This window comes from Pseudorasbora parva, chromosome 9, assembly GCF_024679245.1.
Source record: "Pseudorasbora parva isolate DD20220531a chromosome 9, ASM2467924v1, whole genome shotgun sequence".
Classification (NCBI taxonomy): Eukaryota; Metazoa; Chordata; class Actinopteri; order Cypriniformes; family Gobionidae; genus Pseudorasbora; species Pseudorasbora parva.
In genome coordinates, this window is record NC_090180.1 from 31,142,516 (window position 1) to 31,157,555 (window position 15,040).

General features: G+C 36.4%; 1 protein-coding gene and 1 long non-coding RNA gene across 2 annotated transcripts in view; both read left to right on the forward strand.

The window, feature by feature from the left end:
- LOC137088868 (alpha-2-macroglobulin-like protein 1) overlaps nucleotides 1–15,040 on the forward strand; it is a 74,689-nt gene that overhangs the window by 12,188 nt on the left and 47,461 nt on the right. The gene's annotated exons all lie outside the window — the stretch shown is intronic.
- LOC137089645 (uncharacterized) lies at nucleotides 9,996–13,096 on the forward strand. Its single transcript, XR_010907752.1, has 3 exons — nucleotides 9,996–10,061; nucleotides 10,671–10,708; nucleotides 11,400–13,096. It is a non-coding gene; the product is annotated as an uncharacterized lncRNA (long non-coding RNA).

Here is a 15,040-nt window from a genome sequence, read left to right on the forward strand (position 1 = left end):
TCTATTAAAGTTTGCCGCGTTTAATTTACAGTGTAGCCTGTGTACTGTCATACATGTTTTCATAATGCAGAATATTCACTCAGCGCGCCTGTCAGGCAGTTTGGGGCTGCCCACTGCAGGAGTGTGTGCACTCGAATGCTGTGACAGCGTGCGATCACGCATACAATCAGTAGTAACAGTTCGCAATCAATAACCTACCTTTTCTTGTAAACCCGATAAAATCCATGGCAATGAACGTCATCGGAGATGTTTAATCCACATGCATTCTCAGAATTATTCCTACTTGTCGTTCACATCAATCTAAAAGTTGTCCTTTTAGGCTAGGCGATTTTCATTCAAAGATGTAAAAGTACAGTATTGTTCAAAATAATAGCAGTACAATGTGACTAACCAGAATAATCAAGGTTTTTAGTATATTTTTTATTGCTACGTGGCAAACAAGTTACCAGTAGGTTCAGTAGATTGTCAGAAAACAAACAAGACCCAGCATTCATGATATGCACGCTCTTAAGGCTGTGCAATTGGGCAATTAGTTGAAAGGGGTGTGTTCAAAAAAATAGCAGTGTCTACCTTTGACTGTACAAACTCAAAACTATTTTGTACAAACATTTTTTTTTCTGGGATTTAGCAATCCTGTGAATCACTAAACTAATATTTAGTTGTATGACCACAGTTTTTTAAAACTGCTTGACATCTGTGTGGCATGGAGTCAACCAACTTGTGGCACCTCTCAGCTGTTATTCCACTCCATGATTCTTTAACAACATTCCACAATTCATTCACATTTCTTGGTTTTGCTTCAGAAACAGCATTTTTGATATCACCCCACAAGTTCTCAATTGGATTAAGGTCTGGAGATTGGGCTGGCCACTCCATAACATTAATTTTGTTGGTTTGGAACCAAGACTTTGCCCGTTTACTAGTGTGTTTTGGGTCATTGTCTTGTTGAAACAACCGTTTCAAGGGCATGTCCTCTTTAGCATAGGGCAACGTGACCTCTTGAAGTATTTTAACATATGCAAACTGATCCATGATCCCTGGTATGCGATAAATAGGCCCAACACCATAGTAGGAGAAACATGCCCATATCATGATGCTTGCACCTCGATGCTTCACTGTCTTCACTGTGTACTGTGGCTTGAATTCAGAGTTTGGGGGTCGTCTCACAAACTGCCTGTGGCCCTTGGACCCAAAAAGAACAATTTTACTCTCATCAGTCCACAAAATGTTCCTCCATTTCTCTTTAGGCCAGTTGATGTGTTCTTTGGCAAATTGTAACCTCTTCTGCACATGCCTTTTTTTTAACAGAGGGACTTTGCGGGGATTCTTGAAAATAGATTAGCTTCACACAGACGTCTTCTAACTGTCACAGTACTTACAGGTAACTCCAGACTGTCTTTGATCATCCTGGAGGTGATCATTGGCTGAGCCTTTGCCATTCTGGTTATTCTTCTATCCATTTTGATGGTTGTCTTCCGTTTTCTTCCACGTCTCTCTGGTTTTGCTCTCCATTTTAAGGCATTGGAGATCATTTTAGCTGAACAGCCTATCATTTTTTGCACCTCTTTATAGGTTTTCCCCTCTCTAATCAACTTTTTAATCAAAGTACGCTGTTCTTCTGAACAATGTCTTGAACGACCCATTTTCCTCAGCTTTCAAATGCATGTTCAACAAGTGTTGGCTTCATCCTTAAATAGGGGCCACCTGATTCACACCAGTTTCTTCACAAAATTGATGACCTCAGTGATTGAATCCCACACTGCTATTTTTTTGAACACACCCCTTTCAACTAATTCAACCAGGGGCGTAGCCATCTTTTCAGAAGTGAGGGGGACAGAAATGTCGTAATACCTTTTTTTTTTTTTTTTTTTTTTTGGACCAATATAATTTATCGCATCTCTTGCTTTTATTTGGGCAAGATATCAAATACACTGCTGAACAATAACCAATAATTAATATCTATAATATTATTCTCCTATTCTCCTATTTTTTTGTGCCAATTTTATGATTGGTTTATATACTACAAACACTTCTGCATTAAGACTCCATAGATTTTATGCAATGTAAAAAGATATATATATATATATATATATATATATATATATATATATATTCTGATGTAACTCAGCTGTTCTCTATGTGAATATATAGTAAAATGTAATTTATTCCTGTGATCAAAGCTGAATTTATCCTCATTACTCCAGTCTTCAGTGATCCTTCACTAATCATTCCCATATGAGGATCTGATGATCACCATGAGGAGAGCATCCTAAATGTGTGTTGATGCTTAATTTTCTAAACATTTGTGGTAAAATTAAAAAAGAGAGAAATTAATACTTTTATTGATCAGGCATGCATTAAATTGATCACAAGTGATATTTTTAATATTACAAATTTATTTAATAAATGCAAATAAATGCTGTCCATTAAACTTTCTATTCATTAAAGAATCCTGAAAAATAACATGTAGGCTATCATGGTTTCCACAACATTTTGGGAACTGTTTTCAACACAGATAATAATCATAAATTTTTCTTGATTATGAAATCCTCATCTGAGAATGATTAGTGAAGGATCTGAAGACTGGAGTAATGATGATAAATTCAGCTTTGATCACAGGAATAAATTACTATATATTCACATAGGAAAAAAAAAGTGGTTTTAATTTGTAATAATGTTCAAAATATTACTGTTTTAACTATTTTCGATTACATAAATGCAGCCGTGGTGAGCAGAATACTAAACATTAAAGGGGGTGTGAAATGCTGTTTCATGCATACTGATCTTTTTACACTGTTAAAGACTTGGAATCCCATACTAAACATGGACAAAGTTTCAAAAGTTAAGGTGGACGTTTGATGGGAGTATTTCTTTGTCAAAAATACTACTTCCGGTTAGTCATAAGTTTCGGCAATTTTTTGCGATCATGCGTCCACTTGACGTTAATGGGGGCGGAATTTCCTTGTATGGGCCGTACGGACAATTCTACCGGAAGAGCGTGAGAGAGAGAAAGGGAGAGAGAGGGAGAGAGCGAAAGTAACAGGCTACGCCCATCAAAGCGCTGGCTTGTAGGCTGCGCCGCACAGGTGATGTGCACAATTAACAATGACATCAAAAAAGTGCGTTTTTGGTTGCCAGACCAAGACAGTCCTGCACAGATTCCCCAAAAACCCCACGGTAAGGCAACAGTGGATGGAATTTGCTTTTCCAGATCAGCAACTGAGTTGCGCGAATGTTTATGTCTGTTCGCTGCATTTCGGTGCCGACTGTTTCATAAACAAGGCCCAGTTCGATGCCGGATTTTCCGATCGCCTAATGCTGAAGGATGGAGCAGTCCCAACGATAAAGGTCCCAATGTTAGAACCGCAGGCTGTGAGTAAGACTGATTCAAATGTCTGTGTTTTTGCCTATGCTCATCAAGTAGCCCAAACATGATCACGTATAGTTAATTGATCAATGGAGCATGCGATGTGTAGTGCGTGTACATTTGTTTAGCTGGCCACTATATGTGTAACTTTATGTTTGTGTATTGTAAAAGCACTCCAAACAACAATACACAAAGAGTGGGGAAATATGTTGAACTAAATAAGCGCGCTTCTTCATTCAAATGCGCTACTATTCCGTGTCTTTCTATGTAAACACTAACTTAGCCTGCCGTGCAAAACCAGTCCGCTTACTAACGTTACAATTGTCTACACAAACCACGCGTAAACACACACACACACGTGCACAACTGCACTTCCCACATGTACACCTTCAAAGACAAAAATACGACGATATAATTCAAGTATAAATATGTAAATAACACAAGTCGCTAAGCATATTATATAGTTAGTGTATAACTTGTACCACATAGAGATGTCCTGCTCTAGTCGTTTTTTGCTGCTGCTCCTGTTCAACTGCAGCCTCTGGGTCTGATTCCGGATCATAGATGTATGGCTGTATCTGATTAAAAGCCATATTTTTATGTTGAATAAAGTTTTTTTCCCGCTGTAAGGGATGACACAGCTTTACGACGCACTCAACCCAATAAAAGCGACGCGCACACGTCATTATTTAGCTCCGCTCACGCGATACGCCCCCACCCGCTCGGCTTTTTTCGGAAAGACTCGGAACAGCGCATCTTTCTTATATAATTATTAAAAAAATAAAGACTTTTCGGAGATATGCAGGATGCAATGCTACTCTATAGGTACTCAAGATTGACATGACACTGACTGAAACTGAGTGTTTCACCCCCCCTTTAAAAAAGCTGCATTATCCATATGATACTTTATTGTCAATAAATAGCCTACATTGAGATGACTTAAAAAACACACATAAAGCATATATTGTCGCAATCGTCTGATTGTCGTCGTCACGTTTCATCACTCATAACGATTGTTTTCCTTCAGCTGCAGCTCCAGCTTGACAGGGTATTACGAATCCACTTTTGGACTTTCTGTGAGAGCGCCCTCCTCATATTAAGATTCGGAAAAAATGACAGGTCATGCATAGATAATTTTTTGTCTCTGAATTTAAATCTTGATGTATTCACATTGGTTTCTATGTAAATACACTTGCCCCTGACCTCAAGAAGCGCGCTATCAACCGAGTTTAGAGAAGGCTGTCGTTAGCGTCCCTGTTAACTTGTCCGCCCCCGCACAGGGTAACACCGGTTCGAATCCCGCTCGGAACGGGTCGACTAGGATCGGTGAGACCCAGTAAAAGTGCGGGGGACGAAAATACATTTTATTAAAAGTGAGGGGGACACGTCCCCCACGTCCCCCGCGTAATCTACGCCCATGAATTCAACTAATTGCCCAATTGCAGAACCTTAAGAGCGTGCATATCATGAATGCTGGGTCTCATTTGTTTTCTGAGAATCTACTGAACCTACTGGTAACTTGTTTGCCACGTAGCAATAAAAAAATATACGAAAAACCTTGATTATTCTGGTTTGTCACATTGTACTGCTATTATTTTGAACAATACTGTAATTAAGCTATGTAGCCTGTTGTATCATTTTTTTTACTAGATACAAACATTAAAAACATATTGCAATAAATAATTACTCTGTTTAGCCTATGAATGGGCAATCCGATCCAGTCAGTGCTGTCATTAGAGTGTGATAGCCAGCCAAAGTTAACCCTTGATTACCCTTGATTTGCTATTTATCTTATTCCAATCCTATGCATTTTTACAAGATTTTTTATTTGTTCTATTTTTTATATCTTTGCATTATATATGAAAATGTTTACTCATTAGAAATAAGCTTATCTTGTTCATATAATTCAGTGTCACCTATCAACCTGTATGTTTTGCTGCACACCAATGAAGATACTCTTTACTAGAGGTATTGTGTCCTTAATAATGGCATCAGAATGCAACCAAAGCACATGATGGTAATAAGAAGATGGCTATAATTAATTGTAAATCATCCAAAATAAATGCCATGATCATTAGATTTTATAAAGGTGTTACTATATTGATTTTGTAAATGGTGATCAGCATCCAAATATTGATCATATGGAAGTTACTGCCTTTTGCCTTGGCATGACTCCACATTTTTTGCAGACAATGCAAAGGCAGAGTGCAGTAACTTCAAAATAGGGGTCAAAAGTCAAGTTTGAGTAAAAAAAAAGTGTATGTAGATAATTGTCATTACTAAAACATCTAAATGCCAGATTTCCAGTGTCCTACCTATAACTAATTTGGCTGGACAACAAAAAATCTTTAAAGTAATTTTTCTCAGTTCCACACTCCAGTGAGTTAAGGTCTTTTGCCTTTGTAGGGCAGTGCAGGTGACACTCATTCACCATCACGCCCCGGTCTTACTCGCTCGTCCACCTCACCACAGAAATACTGCACATTTTCACCCGTGTTTCTACCCGCCAGCACAGACTTAATCCACCTGCATATTTTAATAAATGTCACAATCCACCCGTTTTAGACACTTATTTCATGCCCGCGGGTACCCTACCCATTGCAGGTCTCTACTGCTAGTGAGGCAGCAGGAAACACACACCAGGCATGTTCTATCTAATGCATAGACACTGCGCAGACCAACCCGCATATATCAAAATACCACGTGAGAAAAATAAAAGCATGAGTTTTTATGCATGTTTATGAAGTGTCGTTCGCTCCATTGTCATTTTGAATGCAAGGATGACATTATGTGAGATGTCCCCTTACAGAAAAACCACATGAATTTCACATGTGATCACATGTGACCATCTATGATCACATGTGAACAACATTTCACCACATGTGAACAACATTTACCACATGTGAATAACATTCACCACATGTGAACAACATTGCACCACATGTGAATAACATTCACCACATGTGAACAACATTGCACCACATGTGAACATCATGTGGATGTCACCATGTGATTTTAACACGTGAATGTCAGCACATGTAAAGATTTTAACACGTGAATGTCACCATATGTGTTTTTAACACATGTGAATGTCAGCACGTGAAGATTTTAGCACATGTGAAGATTTTAACACGTGAATGTCACCATGTGAACTTGTCAGCACATGTGAAGATTAACACGTGAATGTCACCACGTGAAGATTGACACATGTGAACATGTCACCACATGTGAACATGTCACCACATGTGAAAATTAACACGTGAAAATTAACATATGTGAACGTCATCACGTGAACGTCAATGTTGGGATATATTTGCACATGCTGTAATAGGTTAACATGTAAATCATGTTACCATGTCACAAATAAGGTACATTTTCAACTTCACAATGGGAATTTCAGATCATTTTACTAGATCTTTGAATCTTGTTTATAATTAAAATCTTACATCATAATAGCTAAATTCCTCAACACATTAAAAAGTTACGTTATGGGCAAATCCCCAAACACCAAAACTTATGCAATGTTGATATTTTGTTCAACCCGTGTTCTTCCCCATAAGCTAAACTATGCAGCAGTTACAAAAGCGATAACCAAGCGGTAAGTACAAACACAAAATTTGTGCAAAATTGATTAGTGATATAAACTCATATTAAGTATGTATAAAGGGAATACATACACCACACATAGACTTTTTAAAATATTTATTTTGACAGAATGAGCTATTGAAAAAAGTAAAATTGACCAGATGCAGATTCTTTTAAGTTGTACAAAATATACTCAAAAAACAATAACAGGATTGCACAATCCACATCAAAATCAAGTCATTCAATGGCATTAATATGGAGTTAGATAAAAATGGATGTGAAATTCATATTTATATTATATATATATATACACACACACACACACACGTATATTATATATATGCATACACACGTATGTATGTATGTATGTATGTATGTATGTATGTATGTGTATATATATATATATATATATATATATATATATATATATATATATATATATATTAGGGGTGTAACGGTTCACAAAATTCACGGTTCGGTTCGATACGATACACTGGTGTCACGGTTCGGTTCGGTACGGTTCGGTATGTTTTAGATACAGCAAAAAGAAAAAATTGGCAGATAAATTACCTTTTTTATTATTATTTTTTGTGCCGTGCGTGTTGCGTTGCGTGTGCGTTGCAGGAGCCCCACACGCTGTAGTGCTTTCACATAGGCCTATGCTGCGTTTGCAGTCCGCAACTGATCCTGTTGCATACCACAAACACAGCATTAATTCATTATTTTTTTATTTAAAATCCAAAAGTTTTTACTGAACATGCCTCGTCAGAATTCCAATTCTCTTTGTTTACTCTTTAATACAAGTCAGGTTATGTAGCCTACTACATTTAAACAACATTTTATTAAGTTCATTTATTCATATTTATATACTTTAGATTTAGCTCACACAAGTGGCAAAACATTTAAACATAGGTTTTAGCCCTAAATCACAAACATTTTAAATTAGAAACTTACAATAGTATATTCAAAAACAGCCGACTCTCGTCTTTTCTTTCGTTTTTTACACCCTTTTAAAAGAAATCCTGCAGGTCAAAAAGAACTTTGCTTTTCACCTCCAAGAAAGTACGAGTGCTATCCATTATGGCACTTTTTTTTACCTAAATGCCAGGTAAGGTGTCGTTTTGTTGCTTTACTTGAGAAAAAAAGCCATGTTGACTTTGAAACAAGAGTATATTTTAAATTATATGCATCTGTGGCGAAATTACTAGATTTTCGCGTCAGTACATGTTTATTTTAATGCGAACAATGTTCTACCACTTTAATGCAGCAACGCAGCGCAGCAAAAAATAGACTCGGTACGAAAACGATCCGTGCACTGCTGCAGACGCAACGCACCTGGAACGGACTGACGGACAGCATCCGCGTGCAGTGTAGCTGTCATCCGTTAACATGGGTACTGAAAAAAATACGCACCGCACACTGCAGACGGAGTATGTGTGAAACGGGCGTTAGGTCTCATATCCGCGGCTATAAATGGACCACTCGCCGCGGTGATGTCTTTTGCCATTTGAATAAGTTTGAAATGTCTGTCTAAATGCTGCGGGGATAGTTTGTGGGATAGTTTGTGGCTGTTTCTCCTTTTTATCGTCTTGTTGTCGGCGTAAATGAGTTGATTGACATGACATGAATTATTCGCTGCTGTACCATCAGCAAATGCGACATACCGTTGTTTTTTTAATCCATCACTCTTGCCAACACCATCATAGCTTACAAAGAATCCAAAGTTCACCCAAACACCAGACCTGTTGGTTATTGGAGGATCTTCTATTTCTGGTTTGTTAAACGCAATAGCCATTTTGCCACGAGCATTCAGCGCGTAGCCTACTGAGTAAGCGATCACCTGACTGAGCAGCCTAAAACATATTTGGTTTTTTTTCTTTCTTTCTTTCACTTCGGCGGTGTCAGGGGCATTGGCTGTTATGTCGTTTTGGTTATTGGGCTACCTTGTTGAACGCATATTATTATATTTCACACACTTTTTTAATTTCCAAATCTAATTAATTAGTCAAAGAACCGTTCGGTACACAATGCGTACCGCGTACCGAACCGAAAGCCTCCCAGCAAACACAAAACGTTTTTACAACGTTCCACAACGTTGTATTCTGGTTGCAATTAGGTAATGTTGTAGTACAACGTTTTAAAGACGTTTTAAAAACGTTTTTTAAAATAGAAAAATAATGTAACCAAAATAAAACGTTTTAAAAACGTGAAAATACCAACCTGGGACGTTTTCTTTAAGTAGTCAAAAAAACGTAAATATCACGTTTGTTTACTACGGAAACAAAACTAGACCAAACTACAACTTTTGGGAGACGTTTTATTCAGGTGTTAAAATAACGTTATCTGCACGTTGGAAAAAAAACGTTTTAAAAACGTTGTGAAAATACCAACCTGGGACGTTTTCTTTAAGTAGTCAAAAAAACGTAAATATCACGTTTGTCTACTACGAAAACTAAACTAGACCAAACTACAACCTTTGGTAGACGTTTTATCCAGGTGTTAAAATAACGTGATCTGAACGTTGGAATAAAACGTTTTAAAAACGTCATGGTAGTACCAAAATACAACCATATGCCAAACCTCCAACGGTAGGCTACGTTCTGTTTGTGGAAAATATACACAGAATATAAACAGAACGTGACAGTAACATTTTAACATCAACGATTCAGTGACTGATCGAGTAACAGATGAGGCTGATGCAGAGCTGAGCATTCTATATCAATGTTGTGAATATACTTTAAGATGCTCATTTAACTGATAGAATAGCTATATTAGAGTATTATATTATATATTATATTATATTATATTATATTATATTATACAAGCTTTCATTCTCATTCCATTTAAAGTTTTACGTAGGCATAGGCTGCAGTTTCCACTTAAACGGTGGCCTACTTAACTATCGGGATATTATACTTCAGTATAAAAATATGTATTCATGTAAACGCAACACTGCACAAATTACACATGACGTGTTTAACGTGTGTGCGTGTTGAACATTCGAGTCGCTTTTAAACTGGAGCGGATGGAATTACCATGGAAACGGGGCAGCTCGTCTGACAACAAGCAGCAAGGCTCCGTCTGCCACTGTTGTTTTCACTAATTTCAGGTAAGTTTAGTCCCTAATATTACACATATAATACATACAACTGTTCTTGACACTTTCTAACACGCTTCTGTTGAATATTTACTGTAAAGAAATGGTTTAGTGTCTTCGGAAAAAGTCCGTTAGCGTCTTAACCGTTAGGCTAATTAAGAGGTAACGTTAGGCTAACTATAGCCCTGAGCTCTTATTTATGAAAGTTGGGCTTTTAATTCCATATTATGTGTAGATAAGAGGTTTTGTTAATGTTTTGCCGGCTATTTGTCAATGGTTGAATGAAAGGAACGTTAATTTAAGTATTTAACCAAACAGTTTGCACTTTACGTGACTCGGTGACGTCACTCACATGCGCTATTTCAAACATGTTTGATCTTTCATAGTAAACAAGTATTGACCACGACACGTATATAACCATGCATCTGTAAAACCTAAACGTAAATTCTGGTATCTTACGATATTATATATTGTATATATCCTGTATATTAATCTTTTTTTTTTTTTTTGCTGCATTTTCACCTATGCACTAGTTTATTTATTTCTAATAAACCTACCTGAGTGACATTGTATAGTTTACCACTTATTGTTGGCTCTGTGACAAATTGTTTATGTTCCTAGATTGTGATGGCTGTCCAGCACTATGAACCATCTGACTTGTAAGTAAAACATACATACATCCATCCATACATACATACATACATACATACATACATACATACATACAACCATACATACATTCCTGTGTGTATATGTTGATCATTCTATCAAATTAAATGGTTAAATGTTCATTAATTAACTCTGAGATCAACTTTGCAGATGCAGTTCATGTGTGCGTATAGGGAGACAGTAGATACTGAAATCATCACGAGTGTCTGGCGTGCTTCGGTTTAAGTAGTAGTAGTTATTTACATACTATAGACATGGCAGAACAAAGACTTCAGATTTCAGTTCCAGTCTTTTTGAGCTTTAATATTCAGACACTAGTCTGTATCAATATCTGATTCATTGTAGAGCCCTTATTTTGATTTATACATAAAGAATATTTCCAAATTCTGTAACGTTCTGCTTAATACAGTAAATTCCATTTGTGACTGGATTCTGTGATTTCATCCATGTTTGGCTCTACAAGGTATTTGCAGTATTAAAGAGAGGTAGTTTTGAGAGTGAATTATTGTTGTGTTATAAATTTGTTACCATTAGTATAAGAAGGGTAAGACTAAAAGACTAAATTTCAGTCCGGCAGAATTTTCTGCACACTTCACCACCGAGGCCAGATGAGCATTGTGAATGTATGAACCTCACATTATATTTATAACAATCCTTGTTGATGTTTGAATTGTATTTCAGGGCAGTTTGTGAAGACGGATAAACAAGAGATGTTGTGAAAACCAGGACAGAAGTCGGTTCCAGATCCACCTTCCAGACCAGACTTCTCTCTCATATGGATTGCTGTCTAATGGTGTATTATATGTTCTCTGCAGAATTAGGTGCATGCAGATATTACTCAGGAACACGACTAAACTTTGTTTGCTATAATACATCTATTAATGTACCAATGTGAAACAGACTAAAACACTTGACTGTTTCTCAAAATCAGGTATGCCAATATTATAAAATATTATTTATTGAACAATAATAGAGACAGAGTGTATTTAGGCCACGCCCACACCGGGGAGGAAACATTCCAACGCTCTCCATTGATTTTGTGTTGCGTGAAGCGGTCACCTCGTCTTTTTTTACTTATAACAAAAACGGCAATGTCTAAAAGCTCATATGTGACGAGGTGTGCAGCACACAAGGTAAAAAACACATAACTAAGTTTTTATAAGCTGTCGACCCCAAAAAACAAGCGTTTAAGGACAAAAGTGGATACAGGCAATAAGACGTGAAGCTTCAGCAAGAAGAATGGGTCAATTTTGGGATCCTGACACTCCATATGCCTACGTGTGCAGTAAACCTTTTGTTAAATATCCAAATGTCAGTTTTATATATTATATATTATATTTCCTGTCGCTGATTACTTTCCCCTCCAATGTGTGTAGTTCTCAGTGTAATATAGCATGACGCGCTCTGTCTCAAGTGCCTGTATCCACTTTAGTCTTTAAACACTCGTTGTTTTTTTGGGGTCAACAGCTTATAAAAACTTCTGGGTTTTGTTCCTGGGGTTTTTAGCTTGTTTAATGTACACCAGGTACAATAGAAAAAATAGATTGCAGTAAAATAACATATGCAATAACATAATCTGTAATTAGTTAAAATGAGAATTTACATTTTATAGATTAATCTCTTTTGTTCTAACATCTGTGCACTGAATTTTTATGGATTTTTCTCTACATTTTTTTGTTCATGTTCTTATTTAAATTCCCAGTCATTGCATAATTTGCATGTGCTGTACTTTATTTGTACCATTTTGTTTTATTGGCATACCGGTATTTTTATTTATCTGTTTAGAATTTTTTTCTTATTATTAATGAGAGCTTTAATTGTAGTCTTCTACAATTATCTCAAGGATTTCAATTTACATTATCTCTACTAAAAATGAAAAAGCTGTTATCATGTAACTTTTCTGTTGTTGTTCCAAACTTGTATGACTTTGTTAGACATTCGAGTTAATGTTTCTTATTCACCATTCACTTTCTTTTGTTCAAAAAAGTGAATAGTGTATAAGGAACATTATGCTTAATATCTCCTGACTTAAGGTTAACATTAACACCTCCCTTTGTGTTTAACAAAGGAAAGTCATACAGATTTAGATTGGAATAATGCAAGGATGAGTAAATGACAGATTTTTCTTTTTTTGTGAACTTACCTCTATCATATTGCTTTTTATATTGTGTGAATAAATACAATGACTGACAAATGTTGTGTGTAGTATAAATTATTAGTACTACATATGTTTATGTAGTTTAATAAAATGGGAAACAAACAGAGGTAAGGCCTAAGGTAAGGTGAAATGTAAAAAGCGCTATTAATAAGCTGAATATTAAGATTGACATAAATATTATAACGTGTGATTAGCCTTGACAAATTATACAGAGATCTAAAAAGACCACAATATATTTTTCTTACTGTAGTTATAATATTGTTTTTATATTAAAGATAACAGTAAAAACAAAAAAACATTTTGATCACAGCATGTGTGAAGTGAAGAACCAGTTTGAATGTGGTACGTTTCTACAACGTTAGAAGGAGATGGACGTGGTAGGTGACAAAAACGTTATAAACACATTTTTGCAATGTTGGAAGGAGAGGATATGGTAAGGTGATAAAAAAACGTTATAAATATAATTCTGCAACGTTGTAAGTAGACGCGGTAACGTGATAAAGACGTTTCTGCAACGTTACAAGGAGACGTGGCAACGTGATAAAGACGTTATAAGAACGTTTCTGCAACGTTGTGAAAAAACGTATTTATAACGTGAAAAAAACCCGACATCTGTCGTATTAAATACGTCGGATAAAAACGTTATCGCGACCTTTTCACAACATGAAAAAAACGTTTTTACAACGTTGCTGTGTTTGCTGGGCTCGTACCGAACGGTTCAATACGAATACGCGTATCGTTACACCCCTAATATATATATATATATATATATATATATATATATATATATATATATATATATATATATATATATATATATATATAAACACACTGTAACCAGGCACGCTAATCTCGCTCAAAAGTGTTTGGCATTAAGCAAAAAACAACACAACCACTTTCTTTTCTATACACTATGCATTTTTCTGAAAGTTGGCATATATCTAGAGCAATCAAATCACCAAATTCAGATGGTATTGACATTACATGCTTAATCTGGCACCTAGATTCACCATAGTAGACTTGAAGGAACAATCTTGGTTTTGACACACATTTTCTCAAAAGACATAATGCATGTTCACAGCCAGTGAGACTCACAACATTGGCAAATGAGACTATCTGGCAAACACTGCCATCAGATATCCTGACCAGGGCTGCATTTCCCGATAACGTTGTCTCTTAGCGCTCTACGAAGACTCTAAAGGTTTAACTTAACTGAAGGTATACCATTTCTAGGTGTGTTCCCCGAACTATACCTTAGGAGGTCGCTTAAGGTATACCTTCTTAAGTGCGACGTAAGCGGGTGCTGTTCGTGGCGGTGGTGCTGAATTGGCTTCTATCGATGGCTCAAGAATCGATTATTTACTCTATTCAGGGGCTGTTTCACTGCGTTATGCGAAACAAATTATGTTCTTTATAAAAGAAACACTTCAGAAATAGTTGAACTTTCATTTATCATACAAAATTGCACCTAAATTTTACATAATTCTGAAATGAGTGCACGAACAGCAATCTCATGCTCAACCGCACCATCAGCATCACGCGTCATTTAAATTATTACAATATATTTTCCACAGTGTCTTGATTTAATCCACAACCAGGGATGATTGACCATGCAGCAGCTGCATCATATTATTGTGTAAAAAACTAATTTATATTATTAGATGGCCAACTCAATAAAAACGCAACACGCAAAACATATAATCAGCTGCTACTATATGGCGGAGAAAAAAGAAAGAAAGAGAGGAGCCGCCAGCAGCTGATTTTAGTAGCTGAGCTCCGTCCAGTTTGTCTCGACAAAGCTGGTCCAACAAGATCTAAAAGCTGTTTAATTTGCTGTCGTGGTAGGCGAATTTTTTTTTATAGCAGCCTTCTGACATGGTAGCCAGGAACTAAAGTTTTCACGTATGAAATAGTGCACATACACTAAATGGCTCCGCGGATGGCGCCGTCTTTGATTTAGCACAATTCTATTCACTGCCTCGCTGCCAAAGTTTGACTAAACTCCCCTCCACAATCATTCCCTTTAAATAGGCTCCTAAGCTTTTCCTGTCTAATGGTTTGCCAGCTGATGTACCTTTGGATAATATCATTAAAAAGCTAACAACCATTGGTGTTTGTAATGAAATTTTATGACAAGGAAATTTATGAAATTTCTTATGACAAT